This window comes from Patagioenas fasciata, chromosome 7 (genome assembly GCF_037038585.1).
Source record: "Patagioenas fasciata isolate bPatFas1 chromosome 7, bPatFas1.hap1, whole genome shotgun sequence".
Lineage (NCBI taxonomy): Eukaryota > Metazoa > Chordata > Aves > Columbiformes > Columbidae > Patagioenas > Patagioenas fasciata.
The window spans coordinates 15,296,919-15,314,476 of record NC_092526.1 but is presented as its reverse complement, the minus strand read 5'-3'; the positions used below and the strand labels follow the sequence as shown (position 1 = coordinate 15,314,476).

At 39.4% G+C, this 17,558-nt stretch overlaps 1 long non-coding RNA gene across 2 annotated transcripts in view; it reads left to right on the top strand.

Moving 5' to 3' along the window:
* The first annotated feature begins 202 nt into the window (after nucleotides 1–202).
* LOC139828417 (uncharacterized) overlaps nucleotides 203–17,558 on the top strand; it is a 389,304-nt gene continuing 371,948 nt past the window's right edge. For both annotated transcript variants that reach the window (XR_011739971.1, XR_011739973.1), the window contains exon 1: nucleotides 203–596. This is a non-coding gene — a long non-coding RNA (uncharacterized lncRNA). The remainder of the gene's footprint in view (nucleotides 597–17,558) is intronic.

Sequence of the window (17,558 nt, the reverse complement as noted above, 5' to 3'; positions counted from 1 at the left end):
CTTTCTTGTGGTATCATAATCCAGAAGACAGAAGACCAACCAGAATCTCTTAGCATGTATTATACAGTTCGACCCCTTTAAGTGCTGAAAACTGACATGTAATCTGACCACTTGTATCTCACTTGATTGGCTGCAAATCAGTCATGTCCATAGTTATACATTTGCACTGTGGTAGTTTAGCATTACTCTAATAGTCATTAACATTTACAAAATCCGAAGGCTCTGCTTAGTGCGCTTTCGTACAGTAGAATATGCAGCCAGCTGATGTGGAACAATGTTAAATATCCAGTCATAAAGATGCACAAAGGAAATGTTCCAAAACAAAAGGAGTGCTGAAGCTTTTTGTTATGTTTCTTCTGGATTCTCTAATGCATTTTCCATTTGTTGAAGCCGAGTGCTTGCTGCCTGCTTTCAGGATGTCCTTGGAAAGAAGAGACCATCTCATTGTTTTTTTCCTGTTGAGGCAGACAAAAACAACAGATCTTTGCTTCCCATACTTTTTTTGGAGATGATCCATAAAAGGAAGGACCAATATTTAAGTGGATTCCCAGGGAAAAACAGCTATGTCACTCTAAATTGCTGCACTTTCCCTTAAGGTAAGCAAAATGATAGTGAAATCGCCTAGCTGTTTCCTTCCTAAACTCAACATGTTTATTCTTCTGAGCTTTTTGGAGCCTTTCCCTGTCTCAGACCATAAGCCTGATCTTCTTCTATCCTTTCATCTATCACTGTCTGTTATTTATTAAAGCCCGGCTCTGTGTTGGATGCTGTTAATTGTTCTGTATATATGTAACACAAAAATATTGACTAGGATACAGTTATCATATTGGTTGTTCACAGTTTCACCAGTTCCTTTTAAAAAAATTGAGGGCTTTTGCTTAATTGAGGGCTTGTTTGTCCATTTTCTTCTGAGGTATTGCTGTATGCTTTCTGAAACCTTGGAAATTCGTCTTTTTAATCAGCTTGTTCCCCTGCTAGCAAGCACCACTTGCAATTTTCTGATATTTTAATTGTTTTAACTAGTACACTTAAGGTTTGACTTCTCCAAACTGAGAGTCTGATCCTGGATATCCTAACCGAATGCCGTTCTTTTCAAAGAGATGTCATTAATTGTACTGATCCAATATGAAGCCTAAGAAGAGCATGGATAAATAGAGACAGACCCCTTACTTTTTCTAGATCCTTATATGCTGTGTTTACCAGCAATGATTTCTGTGTACTTGCAATGCTTAAATGTTACATCTTTGAACCTTTTGCATACTAAGCCCCTGGCCCTTTTCCCTGCCTCCACTGTTATTCTTTGCCACTGGCCTATGCATATTGATGTATTAAAGATCCTGCTGAAATCCATGTAAGTCGCATCCACTTCCCTGCACTTCCAAGGATGCTGCATTATGCTTTCAAAGCCACACATTATTTCGAAGTGATGTACTCTTAAAGATCCTTGCCTGATAAACACCTTAACTTCCCTGGTACCACATCACTTCAACTTAAGTTAGTGACTCAGAAGGTTGCTTCTTAGAGAAAAAGTTAATAATATGAACTTATAACTAATGTTTTGTCCTCATGACCCAGTTTTGAAAGTTGGAATAGCTGCATTATCCAGCTAGGTCTCACCTCTCTGCTGACATTTAGCACAAAGGGAGGGGGCTGAGACATTAGTATAGCTGCAAGGTCCCAGGGAATGGTGGCACTTCCAGGGACCATGTTTATTCCCTTCAGGTTACCAAAGAAAAGTAGGACAAGACATGACAATAACCTGCATATAACTGGTTTTGTCTGTGAATTGTCTGTGATTTGTCAGCTCCAAGCTTTCTGCTGAGATTCTTCTTTTCCAAGTTCAAATATGTGTATTATCGACAGATATACAGATCGTGTTGATTCCTTTTATGGCTAAAGGAAGAAATAGATGTTTCCAGGCCATGATTCATCTAATCCTTTTAAAATATGTAACTTATGCTGTGACAAATTGCAACTGAGAAATTCCTATTTCTGTCAACTCTGCATAACAGAGTCTAGACTACCTATTTAGATATGGATGCTAACCCTGAAGACTTTGCGAGTTAGGTGACATGCTTCCCACCATCTGTGATGTGAATCTCACAATCTGTGTCTATATTTGTCATTTTTTTTTTTTTTTTTTTGCAATAGATATAATAATATAGACTAAATCTGTATTAGATGCTGCAGTAGGTGGTCTGAATGTGGTCTGGAAATGTTAGCTAGGATTCAGGAGTATTCATACACAAATATAATAGGCACAATAAAACCAAAGTGACTGTCACCTTACAATACAAAAACAATTTTACGGGAATTAGGCGTTCTTGAATAGTCTAGACTTCTATTATTTATTCTGCTCAATTTTATTGATATATCTGGACTAGATTTTTGTTCTGATTTATTTCCCTCCCCAAGTAGCACGTCCATATGATCCATGAATAACAAGACAAGAGGAATCTGGCATGGCTGGATAAACATGTCTGTACATCCAGGAAGAAGGAAATGACTGGGTTCATCATTGGTGGGACAATACTAGGAAGTTATTTATGTTCTTTAATAGGAAGATGTATTTTCCCAGGCCTCAGGGAAAAATGAGGTGATGCTTTCTGAACTTTGTATCAGCCTAGGAGCAAAGTGAAGAAACAGTAGAAATCTGGTCTAGCAGACTGGTGGGGAGGCAGTGAGGAACACTGAACGGTCAGACATCATAGGGCATTTTCCTGTTCCTGTCTTCTGCTCTCAGCTGTGAAAAAAACATGCTAGTGTGGAAGGGATACATGGGGACTCTGTGAGACACCAAAAGAACATTGAGGGAAGGAAGCCGATATGATGAAACTGATATCCAGTGGGTGTCAACTGAAAGACAAAGCAGTGATACAGTGATTTCATCTTCAAACAGAATAATATTTTGCACGCAGTTCTGCAGGCCTACAGCCCAGATATTTTAACTTTTTCATTAATAACCTGCCTGATGCAATATAAACTATGTTTATTAAAACTCTAGAGCATAACCTGGGAAGGACTTAGAAAGGCAGCAGAGAGGATAAGAATTCAAACTAATTCTGGTATACTGGAGAGATGGTTGGGAAAAATCTGGGATGACGTAATACAAAAATGGAAAGTTCAAGACACCAGAGTGAGAAAGGGAAAATCAAGTGCACAAACTAAACATAGGGAATATGCTGCTGTTCTTCAGACAGTTAAAGAGTTACAACAGTTGAATATGTCAGGCCATGTTCATGATATCATGGGAGAAGGAAACATATGAGCAGAAGTGTCAACTGTAAAATACAGAAAGTTTTTTGAGCATTGACAAGGCTTTAGATGAAATACCACGTATAGTGGTGCACTGTAGTGCAGGAAAGATATGAAGCAATTGGAAAGAGTTCAGGGGAGACTGAGCAAATGATCACTGCTCTGGTAAACATGACCTGTGATAAAATGTTGGGAGAAAAAAAATGGTGGTTTAGGCCCTTGGCCTAAAGAAAAATGCTTGAGAAATGATCACAAATACACAAATACTTATAACACTGCTCCCATCATTATGTGATGTGAGAAACCATATTATACCCGTCAGTGTTAATGGAGAAGAAAAGGGCTTAGTCTGATACTAATTCCATACCCGGGTTCTGATCTAAACATTTTATTGCCTTGGCTTAATTTTGGACTGAAATAGAATTTATATTCTACCCTAACATCTAGAATGGTAGGGACAGAAAAAGATAGTAATTGGAAAAATTGCAATATGAGGAGGAAGCCTAAATAAACGTATATCAAGACAGAAATAACACTCCATTCCGCGTGAACATTTTTTTCATTTGCATATTTGTTTAAAAGAAATAATTTTTCCCAGCTGTCAGTTTGAAGGTTTAAAAAAACCCAAATGCTCGCTTCTCAACCCGAGTATTTTCAAAGGAATTAATTAATTCCACTTGGTTAATTAATTTGATTTGATGGACTTCAACACTGCAAGGCGGGGTGGCATCTTAGATTAGATTTTCCAAATATGTATTAAGCAATAATAATGACAATAATGCAAATCTTGTGTGGTTTTTTTAAGTACTTGTAGAGAGTATTTTAAAGCTTTCATTTAGAAGTGGGCATTTCTCCTTCCAGGCTATAGATTGCATTAGTTAGTTCTGTGGTTTGGAGGGTGAGAGTGGAAACCATCACAAACTGTGTTCAAAATGAGAACCTGTCTCTGGGAGGTGAGTTACATCATATTAGCATTTATATTGAAGAATCTCTCCATGTCAGCAGAAGCTCTGGGTTTGTATTTGCATTGAAAAGAAAACACAATGCAACTAAAGCAGAGAGATAGCAAAAATCCCTGGAAAAAAGCCTGATTATCTTAGGCCTTGGTATTTAAAAGCACATCAGAATATTTTCCTGCCCTTTTTTCATCCCCTGCTCTCTTATCTCTGAATCATTCTGCATCATATAACATCTTCCAAATTATTAATATTATTATTATTGCTATTATTAGTAGTATTACTGCTTGCTTCTTCTCTTAATATTTGAACTGGAAGCTCTAACATATATCATGGTGAGGCCCAAATACAAGGAGCCTGAAGCTAAAAGAAGAATAAGAACAGCAGCTGGAATCATCTCCATGGGAAAGGAAAGGGAGGGGTCAGGGTGATGTCCTGGGATCCCTAACACTTGCACTGGCTTCTTCCTCCCCCTTGTACTCCACCAATAGGAACTTTGTAATCACTGGGGCAGGAAGGAATCCTCCATAGCCACTGCTTGGCTCCTCATTTCCAGGAAAAGCAAGGGGAAGGAGACAGCAGTGCCTGGATAACCAGCTAGACAGACAGCCAAAAATGTCCTTGCCATTTTGTCATTCCAATTTCTTCCCGTGCAGCTCTGGCACTTGGCCAACATCAGGGCCAAAGCATCAGGGCTAGCAAAGGGCAGTCATTCCATCTTTCTAGGGATGCACTGGGCTTCCTATACAACCACATCCCTGCTGGCACAGGACAGCAGCCCCTTACTGATGCAGACTCATACAGCTGGAAGACATCCCGAGTGGGATATCACAGTGTCTTTGTTTTTTGTTTGCTGTTTAAATATTTTCCTTCAGAAAGAGATAATGGCTTGCAGAATTTAGACCTGCACTTTCTCTCTGGAAAACTATATTTTGTTCATTTTCTCCATTCCTAGATTTGGCCTTATTTTATGGTCTCTCTCCATTGCCCATCATACTTGTTTACTCTTTTCCTTTTTGCCCAGTTCCACTTCTTTCTGTTCCGGTTTTCTTATTCTCAAGAAAAAAGCAAGAACTCTTTGTACTCCGTTAAGCCTCTTTATTTCTTGTTTAAAGTCTCTCAGCCCCTCCCAGATCCTGGAGTTTTCTTCTCTGCAGAAAACAAAAGGTCTAGCATCCTCCCTCATCTCTGAGCTAAGGCATCCTGAAAGAGGTTCAGGTTCAGATAAACATGTATTCATCTCCAACAGTCCCAGATGCATCTCAGATAGTCTCCTTTACAGGAGCAAGATACAACAATTTTGTGCAAGAGATTAATATCTATAAGCAGCATTAAGAACAAGAGCTCTGGTTGTCAGCAGGGGAAAAGAGATTGCTTAAGCCTTCAGCTTCTGTCACAAAGAGTGTCTTCTCATGAATCAGAAGTGCTCTGGGAGAAGTATGTCCCTCAGACACTGTATTGTAGCACAAGATATCTTTCAACAGCTAAAAGGACAGGACTAGAAAGATTAAGTTGCCTCTATCACATGGGAGACTTTCGGGTAGCCTGCAATACACATCTAAACACAGGTAGGTAGGTGACTCACCGCAAAGGCTTGCAAGGGGAGAATTTAGTTTTGATGTCCATGGGGCTGAGTGAGCCCTGCATAAACACACTGCGGAAAGAGGATACCATACATTGCACACCCACAAGCCCTGGTCTCAAGGGATTGTGTTACAGGAAGGAAAATACATTCCAGCAAAGGCTTGATCCTGACAACCTCTCTTTTGCTCTTTCCCTTGCTTGGGAGAATTTTCTGTCACAATTAATCAAGGTCACAGCACTCCTGCTCTTGATAACCCTGACTGGGAAGAAGGAATATCCCAAGTCCCAGTGGCTGATGCTGGTGCTGCTTCAGCAAAAGGGCTGAAAATGCATACTTAGTGACAGAAGATGGTTGTTGTGGCTAAAATGAGCTTGCAGTAGCGCAAGAAAAGGAAGTCCAGGGATGAATGTGAGCATAAATATCCCAGTATGTTTGTGCTGCTCTTCCCCAGGTTCAAAAAAGATGACACCGATATTGTAATAAGAGCATATAGTGACCACTTCCAGCAAAAATTTTAGCCCCCTTTTTTCTAGGCTAAATAAGCATAGATTCTTTCACCACTCTTTGGAGGTTCTGTGCTGCTCTGGTAACCATGAGTGGCTTGGATTTAGCTACCACTTCACAAAATATAAGAATTACTTTTGATAGGCGACTGACGGTAAAATGCTCAGACTTTAAAGGTAAACCTCAGACACGGTGATACCATAGAAAGTAATCACATAATTCCCCTCATAAAGTCAGCTGGAGTATTAGCTGAGGTTCGATTGACTTTATGCTGAGCCAATCTACAAATTCTATAAGCAAACAAAGATGCTGCAGCATTTATATTGCATGTGTGTTGTTTTACAAGATATTCAGGGCTTTCAGGTACAAGAAGGAAAGAACTGAACCTAACATTTCTCCTTTAAACTATGAAGGTGCTGTTGTTTACAATTCATTTTTATGTGATTTTAAGGCAATTTACTTCTACAGCTCACTTGTGAAAGCATTTATTCAGGTCAAAACAATAACACAAAGCACGGAGGACGAGGCAAATGAAATGATCCTCCCACTCTCTCCCTATTAGCAAGGATATTGGCTTCTGATCCACATTATAGGGTTGCATACCTTGCAGATAGCGTTAGCATTCTGGCTTTTGTGGTGTAGAACTGATTTTTAAAGACCTTAATTAAATTTTTTTGAATTTTTCTGTTTTATAAGCATGATAAATCAGACTATTCCACAACGTTGTTTTGTGTGTATTTTGTCAAAGCAAGGTTGAATCTTAGATTCCTGTCTGAACGCATAAGTCATTATTTGTTTCATTTTTTAAAGAAATGTACTCCTTTCTTCATTATTTTCCTGTTTTAAAAAATAACTGTCAAGTCATCCCATGAACTTGTTACTTCACCATGTGTTTGTTCATTTAGAGATGAAGGAAGTGTGAGAAGGGAAAACAACCATCCCTACTAACATCTAGTCTCAAATACTTATTTTTCTATAAAGTAAATCAAGCATGAAAAGAACAATTTTTTAAAAATTAATACCAAAAAAGTCAAAACTCTTTGAAAGCATATTTTAAAACCAGATACATTGGAAACTGCAAACCAGAAAAGTGTCCAGCAGTGCGTCACAGTCTAGAGCAGTGGTTGCATCCATGAAATGAAAACAAACCAAAACCTTCATCAACAGCAAAGCAGGTTGCAGAAAATTCCCTCTCCACAGACTTACGCTAGTCTTTGTTTTGGCACTGTGGATATCCTGAGAGAAATTATTCACTGAATTAATATTTGAAGAAGCAAGAAAAAAGGCAAGAGAGAGTAAAGCAAGCAAATAACCTGCATGAGCAAACAAAGAAGTACCCTAATGGGAAAACAAATTTTATTCAACTGACCAAATTTGGCTTCTGTGTAAGGTGGCAGTTCAGGGTTCCTGCTGACTTCACAGATCAAATGTCACCTTGTGTCAAGGGAAGCAGCATCTCTGCCTCTGGTGATGCCTTGGAACTATTTGGGATCCTGTGACTTTCCCAGAGTTGCACATTCAGCCAAATTGCAGTGCAGCAGGGTTTCAAATCTTCACAGAAGTGCTGTCATCAGGTTAAGTCAGACAACCACAATTTTCACAGGGATGATTCCTTTCAAGGTGTAACATAACTTTCCACCTTTTCATTTTGAGCACTCTTTTAATGAAGATCTTATTCATGTTTATGTTAATGCTGCTTCTGATAAGAACTCTTCTGTGACACAGGGGACTGCTAGCAACAGGGTTTGCTAGCAACAGCTAGTTTGCAGGTGGGGGGTTCAGGAAATAAAAGAAGGGCTTGGAATCCTTCTCTCAGGAAGAGCATACACTTCCAGATGAAGCAGATACACTTGTTTCTGACTATAACACTTTGCTGACCAGCTCTCCCTCATGTTTGTAGAGGAGAGGAGAAACAAACACATAGGAAGTCATCACCTCTTGAAAAAAAAGAATCACTTCAGGGCTAATTAAGCTCACAAATCAAGGACAGACATTCAGACAGAGGCCTGTTTAGAGTAGGTCCTCCAATGCTTGACTAAATCCAAGGAGGAACTGTATTGCTATGAGCCAGAAGAAGGGGTAAAAATCAAGGCCCATTTTCATAGACTCCCAGTGGAACTATTCTGCTAGATTTTGATGGAACTGGATTGTTAATATTTATGAAGTCAGGCAAGACCTCCAGATGGAAGCTGCTCTGTAAGTGCAAAGCTTTGCTATTAATATTTATTAATCTGAAAGTACTTATTTAGTTTTTAGGCAATTTTTGTTCCATCTTTTTCCCAAGAAAACTAACATTAAATCTGTGGGATCTATGAATTCTCAGCTTCCCACTGCTGCCTGTGATGTAAATTGCACTTCAAATTAAAATCAAGGGAAATACAGAAGAAAGTTTAGAAAGTCACAATGTGAAGGCTCCAGAGCTGCTTGCAGAGAGCATTCCTGGTAAGTGCTGAACACTTGGACTCCACATTGAGCAACATAAACAAAGTTTTCAAACCTGATCCTGTGGTCCCTATGAAGTATAAAATCCAAGGGAGAAGATTGTGCCCACATGAACTTCCTCCCAAGGTCATGGATGTTTTGGTCATGTTTATACTGACCAGTTTAACTAGATGGTATTTCAGGATGGCAAAGATGCACCCCACCTTGTGGCAGTTGCACACCCTTACCCCCCTATCACCACCCTCCTGCCCTGGGATGAGTTCGGGAGCTTTCAATAGGGTAGTTGATGGACCTTTAGCACCTTTTGCGCCCCTCTGTGCCTGTCCTCACCTCACAGTCACATCTCTCCCCACCCCTAGGGCACGGTGACTCCTCACATACACCTCCCCACACCCTGGCTGGGGAAGCAGGAGGGATGGGACCCTCAGTCAACAGACAGGGAGGTGCCCAGGTACAGAGAAGCTTCCGGATCATGCTCGTAATGACCACTGCCAGATCCAACCAGGCTGTAAAAAGGGGCCTACCCCAAAGACCCCCTTTTAGTGGTCTTCTCGGAGCAGTAGGACTGTGATTGGAGCCCTCCCCATAGATCAGGAACACTATTTAAAGAGGCTTCATGGGACTGAGAGCCCTCACTTTCTCCTTGGTGAGTGATTTTCTTCTGGATATGTCCTTGAGTGAGTCCTTGCCCACCCTGGACAAACGATTTTTTCTTCTGTGTACCCTTGAGATGAAGAGGTCTCATGCTTTTGTGAGCGTGTGCATGCTGCAGATCATTATTCGTGTGCTGTTGTATGCTAATATCCTCAATTGGTATATCAAACCTGCAGTTTATTAAATGTTGCCAGAGTGCTGAATAATTTAGATAGACCCTGTTTCTAGTTGGTTCTCCGCTAAACAGTTCTGGTTAGAATAAAACCTGTTGAGAACTTATCGCCTGCCTAAATTGATTTTTGGGGTGCTTTCGCGGCACACTGTCATGCCGGAGCCATGTGGCAATGCTTCATTGGTGCTAGTACTCAGGAAAGGTAACTGCGAGGGTAGTTATGTGGGCACCATGGCTATGTCTACTCTGCAGCCTGGTCAGTCCTGGTCCCCTGATCACCCAGACTAACCCACCCAGGTTTCCTCTGTGTTCATGTTGGGATGTCCTCCCATAGGAAGCTGAGGAATTAAACATGTCAGGTTTTGTCATTGTGTGCAGCTGGAAGATGGCCAAGCTGTACATCCAGCAGCCAGGACTGCACAACTGTCACAGCAGGGCCTCACATGGCTCAGTTGCCCTTACTCAGGGGCCTAAATGGTAGTACTGAGTTGAAAAAACTGATTAAAGCCTTTCTGTGTTCAGAAAAACGAATGGACAGAACAAAAAGTTACTGCAAAGCCTATGCAGACAAGTAGATGTTTTCTTTGTGCTCACAGGCCTAAACCTAATGACTAGAAGGAATCAATGTAATTTACCGCCTGCAATCTCACTAATTTGAAAGAAATCACCCTTAAGTGCAACTAAGAGAAGGTTCATTTTTAATCAAGTTTAGCAAAAGAAAACAGAAACTCTACTCTCATTAAAAAAAAAAAAAATGTTCTATAAATGGCCAAGCTCATTTTAGCCAATGGGTTCACATATTTTTTTATTCCTTTTGGAAAAAAAGAAGCAGAGAACATTATTAGTTCTTTTTTTCTTCTGTCAGTCATATATCCTTTAACTATTTTAGTGAAAAGTAAGCTGATGGTTTGTTTCCCCCTTGACATGAATACGCTTCTTATTATATGCAAATATTTTGAATAATTGTCCTTGCTTATTCAAGGACCAAGATTCTGGTATTTTGTTAATAGAATTAAAATCTCATTCTCCCATTAAAAGAAATACAAAACTTTTTTTCTCCTCTAATGAAACAGAAACATTAAAATAAATAATCTTCAAAGCAAAAGAAGACAAGAGAAACTCCTCCCTAACCACTGAGTCTCCAGGTTAGCATAGTATTATTAGAGACATGAGAAACCTACTAGCAATTTACATCTCCTAACACACTCCACCTTTTTGTCTAAATGATCTAATATGGGGTGAAGTGAACTCACTTTTATTAGACTCTTGGTGGGACATGAGATGGCCTAAATTTCCTATCAAATTTTGGTAGCACAAGTCTGAATTTAGTATAGCAAACCACACAGCAAAGTGAGTTTCTTGGGCTTGGCAGTGCAACAGTACAGCTAGAGGCTGATGGCTGACTCAGAAGGGTGTTTGTGAGATTTCTAGTCAGACCAGAGGTTCAGCCTATGCCTCATCCCTCCATTCTTTCTAACTCTTCCAACAATTTGGAAAAAATGAAAGAAGAAAAGCCAAATGGAGTTTTCTGTTCTCAGCAAACACTGTAGATGCTTCTGCTTCCTAAGAGCAGACTTCCATAAGTTTTATATAATTCTGGATTCAGCACTGGCCTGACCTCTTGTATGGCAGGAATGAGCAGAGCTGTGGGTGCCCTGTGCCCAGCTCATCCCAGGGCAGCAGGGAGGCTGGGACCCTGTGCTGTGCACATATTTATATGAGAAATGCTTGAGTTGTTTGACTCATTGTGCTTGTGGTTCGGCCTGCGCTTTTCTGATCGTGTCCTGCTCCAGTCTGAATGGTGCATAAGTACAGAGCTCCAAGTGCTTTCCTTTCCCTACTGCACATCAATGATTTCTTCTAATAGGTAATCCTGGGTATATCTTGACTCCTCTGGGGTGCCTAGTTCTGAATGACAGAGGTGGTACCATCCTTCCCTTTTCACTGAGTTCTGAATTTGCATCTTAAAGATGTCTGTATGAATAAACTTCAAAGCTTGCTTCATTTTTAGAATACACATCTGCTGTTGGTAGCAGCAGCACACCTGCAAATGTAATCCCCTACTCCCATTCTTATTGGAAAGGAAGAAATGAGTGGAACTTGACAATGTGTGGTTATTTGTCTCTTCTGTATTATACTAGTTATTTATTGTTGTTTTCCTCTTGCCTTCTCATTCTTGCCCTGTATTTTTATAAGTGTAGTTTCTCAGATGTACACCTTTATATCTAAAATTACATGAATAGGTAACAGAGCAGGAGGAAGAAAATCTCTGCTGACGATGTTGCTCATGCCTCCACAGTCCTTGGAGCTCTTCAGCAATCTCTACTCTCTCAAGGTAGAACTGTTCTCAGTGTAAACTTTGCCAAACTTACAAAGAGGTAGCCTGCAAATAACAGTTTGGCTTTTGAAATCCTGCCTCTTCTTTCATGTTAGACACCATCCTCCTCACCGTGTCTTCCTTGTTAGCTGAAGACAAATACCCTCACACACACACACACACAGCAACACAGTTCAGTTATCACACCAGCGTCTCTCTGAGATGTGTGACAACCTGCTGGTTAAAAGGAAAAGTTGCTTCTTCCCATACTACGTCCAAGGTTTAACTTCAGGGGAACTGCCAGATGCTTCCAGCATGTCATTGTCTGCAGGTATAATACAGTTATTCTTCATTCAATCACAGAATATATTCTTCTCTTTTAACAAGAAAACATTGATACTTGCTTTGTGGTATAGTTTTGTCACATTTCAGTTGATTTCAAAGTACATTTTTTTTCTAAAATTTTAGTGAGAATTTATTAAAAGAGTTACCAATATGAAGCTGTAGCAGACATGCTACTTTTGTCCTATCTGATATACTACTACTTCTCTCCTGTTTATCTTGCATGGACTGCCCCACTAAATGTATTTTCTTAATAAGCTACTGAATCCAGTCTTACCCCTTTGAGTAATTACTGTTGGAGTTCAAAAAATCTCTTCATAAACTGCAAAATTTTCTCTTCCCTCAACGATATTGTGTACTTACTGCCACGTTTAGCAGCTTCTGATATTATGATGGCCTACAATGGATAAAATGGTTTTCAAATTATTAATTTCCCAACTTCAGGTATCCAGGGAGCTAGAGGAATGATGACTCTTATCTACTACTTTGTTGATCAGCTCTTGTTCTTAGATCTTTCTGTTCTTACTACCTGCTTTGTCTCTTCCTCCAAGTGTCTCTCCTCACAGCTGTGTGTTTTCTTAGGAGAAAACAAAACTGATATTGTTTTGAGTCCTGAAAGTGACTCCTCTGTTAAGTGCAGATAAGTTCCCATTCAAGATGAAAAGGCACCTCTCATCTTCCACTAGGATAGTCTATTTCCCAGAAGAAAGTGCAAAGGGGAGCTGTCAAAATTTCTGTCTGAAATGTGTGTGTGAAGTGCTGATTCACAGGACACATGGCCTTGCCTGTGAATCCTTAGTTACATTGTTCCCTACTCCCATCCTTGTGCAGTGTGGCGTGCACTGTTTGCCTGCTTCCAGCATCCCCAAACTTACCTCACACCTACACTGTGTAGGTGTAAACCTCTGTTTAGATACAGGCTTAAGTATATCTTAGGGCAAGCTAGCCCTGACCTAATAATGCAAAAACAAAAGTAAAACCTCTTTGTTTTCTTTTTGCTGTATGCCTATGTATGCCTATGTAGCTCATTTGTTTTTGCAATGTGAGATCATTGCCAATGTCAAGTGGTCCAGTCAGTGTTGGGGCATATTCCAGACAGAACTTCATAAAACGTGCCATAAGAGCAAATGGGGACACCTGGAGTTTATATTGCTTTGCATACAGACAGGATGCACTGCCTTGTAACTCATGGGTTGAGCTGAATCAAGGATTACATCAGGCTGGCTTTTTGGCCTGTTACCCAAAGCATGATGTGTTCCTGGGCACTGATTTTGCTGGATGGAAGTAATAAATCAGTTTGCAAAGTGTAAATGCTCTTTCCAGTACAGGTTTCCCTCCCCCATGTGCTCAGGCTGTTCTGCTCAGGAGCTGGGGTTCAGCTCTCTCTCACGTTTAACTGAATTACACTGGAAGCTCCTTCTGTGTCTGAAGGGAAGTGAGGATCATTGCTGCCACTGCCCAGACACTCAGTCCTGGAGCTGACACAATCGTTTGGTCTGCCTTGGCGAAGAAAGGACACAATCCACCATGATTCTGCCAGAACGTTGGTCTGAAAAATTCAGTCACTGAAAAGTAGCTGTTTTCCATCAGCTGTGATGGAAAATAACCTTTGTGAGTCACCAAAAGTAAAGTGATCACTTGTTCATTTATCAAGTACAATTCTTTATGAGAAAAAATATATTTTTCTAAAGAAGAATGGGAGAGCCAGGACTGCCACTGAACCCAGCCTATGTTATTATAGACAGCAATGTCAAGTAATTCCCTTAAGAAGTTTATTAGTGTCTGTCTTAGAACTGTTTACTCACTGATACTCTTGGAGTCAGTTCTACAATCTTACTAACCTAGTGGGTAGGATACGTCTGCTAATTTGCAATTTTAATTTATTCAATGCAAGTTTATGTCAATGTATTAATGGTCCCAAATTATCACTTAATTTAAATATCTCCTTTAGCTCTTTTTTCTCCTTGGAGATTTATTTTGTCCCCATGATGTATTTATAGGGATCAGTTCTTTAATCTCCCAGATTGTCTTGTGTTAGAGCACAAAGGACAAACTCTTCCATCCACATGTCATAAGTTCTCCTTGCCTCCCATTAGCCTATCAGTGCTCTCTGCAGCTGCTTCTGTTTAATCTTATACTCCTTGAATGCAGCTGGCCAGAACTGTACCAAATATTCCAGACAAACTCCCCATATCATGCTGTTAATATTTCTCTGTCCATAATAGAAAAAGTTTGCCTGATTAGTAGCCAGGATTGTATTTGAGGTTTTGATGTAGTTTGAAGTGTTGTCCACTGCACCAAATATCTGTCTCATTCTCTGTCATCTCCAGTTTCTGAGCTCATGGCCTATAGACTGTTAGTAGCCTCCAAACCTTGTGGTTTACACTATTATGTTCCATCCCATTTGTGCTGGCATTTTCAAGGTCATCCAGCTCATCCTGACTGGTATTCTGATTATCCTCTATTAATGATGCTTTTCAACTTAATTAGAGCACTCCCACTTTTGTGTCATGATTCTTAATGAAAAGAAGTAATCTTGGAGGAATTCCACTACTAATGTTTCTTGAACAATAGTTCTCATTTTAAAACAATCTGTTGTTGTATCGCCTTTGGCAAGCTACATGCTCACATCAATTAACTGAAAAATGTCCGATTTTTGTCTGCACAAGGAATGCTTCCTGATAGAACCATCTTTTAGCTGATGACAGTAGATTATGAGGACAAGATTCTTTCAACATTTAATGCTAAGTTTGAAAAACATGACCCACTGTCAAAGCACAGCAGAGAGGAATCTTGCAGTGTTAGTGAGCTGGACTCGATGGTCAACCAAATCAAAATTTCTACACTTTGTGGCTGCCTGAAGGAAATTAAAAGAATTTGCAATTGCAAGCAAAATAAGTATCTACAGCCTCTGCAATGCAAAACATCAGTCAAAATCAAAATAACTATCGGACAAAATAATGTTCTACTGTGTCTTGTTAGCTTGTCAAACTAATCCATGCAAATAGACTTTATGCATAACTGTCTTATTCAGATACTTGGATGTAATCCATCAAACACTTCTCATCCATTAAGTATGATTATATGCTTTGTTGGAATAACCAGATGTTTAGTGCTAAGCTGAGCAGATGTCTGTGCTTCATACCGGAAGGTTATAAACCTATTTACACCAGCAATAAACTACAAGTATTAAAATGATGGAGGAAGTGAATAGTTCTCACTTCATTTTGGGAAATTGCCAGTAATTAATGCTCTTTGGATCAGCTTAAAAAAGGTACTAAGTTTGCTACATGGTAAATTGGACATAGGATTTTGTAAAACTTGGCTGACCTTTAGTAATGAGTATAATTATGACCACTTTGATTCCCTTAAACAGACTTAATTTATCTTGCAGTGAGTTTGCTTTTGTAGATTTTGGGCCAGATTTTGGACAGGGATAGATAAAAAGAACACTGCTAGAATAGTTCCCTTTCACTCCAGGAATGTCTTTGGGGTGGGGAACGCAGCCTATATTCTCTGAACAGTCTTTTGAATTGTAAAACCGGGTTTATGAAAACCTTTCCCTTTGTTCAATGCACCTTCTCTTCTTTCCCAAAATCTGAGATCCAGATTCAAAGCTTTCAAGTAGTAGTCCACTGAAATGTCCAAAACATCTTTATTCTGAGACAAAAATAAGTGATAGCTGAGATTTTTTTTCTTTCACACAAATATATAACCGTACTTGCCTGAACTTTAATCTATTTTCATTGGTTTATCTGCTTAAAAAAAAAATCCAAGTAAAACTCTGCAGGAAACATGGATATTGGTATTTTTTATGGTGGTAACTGGAGTTGCAGGAATAATTTCCACATGAGTGCAGATGCCTACAGTCAGTAAGCCACTTAAACACTTATAAATGCTTATAAATACTTTTACAGAATCCACTTTATAGAAGTTTCTCAGACACATACAATAAATATATTTTTATTTAATAATTTTGATGATCTAGAGAGTTATCTTCCTTTTCTGTTTGCGGAATTCTTTTAACTTCTAAGCATTTCAGCAGCATCAAGTAACCCTGAGCTATATGTATTTCTTAACTGAAAAAGTTAACTGTGACAAGTAAATAATTAGCACATCTAATTTCTTGAGTTGAAGCAATTCAGCATAAATGGTGTCAGGAAGAGTGACTCGTAAGTGATGGATCTTAGAGCAGGAAGAAAGCCCAAAGAAGAAGAAGGCTGGCTTAGACATCTTTCTCTGTGGGAAAGCAAGAAGAGTTGCTCAAGAGGTGCTAGTACATTGGGAAGACATGAGGGATCTGGTAAGCTGCTGACTTCTAGAAGAAAAGTCTGAGGGAGGTAAACTGTGCTAGCATTTTGTAAACAAGGAACATGTAACGTGAGGTGGAAAATGAAGTAATCTAATGTAAAGAGTTGTGAATAGCAGTGGAGGGAACAGGGGCTCGTTGAGTGGACATCTGTCTGCCTGCTTGGGGTTTATCTGTTTTTCAAAGTAGGATTCCTCTGGGGTTAGTAAGGAACAGAAAGAAACTACGAGAAAGTAATTTGACATTGGTCAAAACACAGTTATGTCCAAAGAATTAGACAGGAATCTGAAGAAAAAGACCGTAGCAGCTTGTGAAAATGTCTCACCAGGGACACAGAGCCAAGGAAGATTTACTGCCCTACAGTGCACCAGTATTGTGGTTCAGGCCTTGGTTCAAGAAGAAAGAAATATTTAATACAGTGAAAAAAGCCTCACTTTCCTTCATGGATTATAGGAAATTGCTCCGTAAAGCCACACAACATAATTTCTGTTTCCTGACTTGATGAGCTTTGCAAGATTTCTGGAAAAAATTTTTCTGTAGTGTTCATCCCTGCACCTTTGAAGAATTTTTTTTTTTTTTTTTTTCATGCTCATAAACTATGATCAGTTGCATTTATACACCCTGAAATTGTGGTTACAATTGCACTGGAAAACTAAGCTAAAATTGGAATGCAGGACCTCTATATCCATTTCTTCTCCATAGAACACATCCCATCCTCCCATGGAGCCTGAAGAATAAATAGATCCTTTTTAAACATTATCAAGGAGAAAACTTGTCATTGTATGTTGGCTGACTCATTAGGATTTCTGTATCAGTGGTCATCTACGCTGATGGAGGACCATTGAGCTGTTAAAATAATCCCATTCTAATGTCTGCAAATACAGGTTCTGTTTTAAAAGTTTTCATGTGGTTTACAGTTATTGAGTCATATTTTTTACTTCTAAATGAAATAATGAAATGTTTTCTTCAGTAATGGTAAACCAGTTTGAGATTAAATTATTTAACAGCAACTATTAGATCTC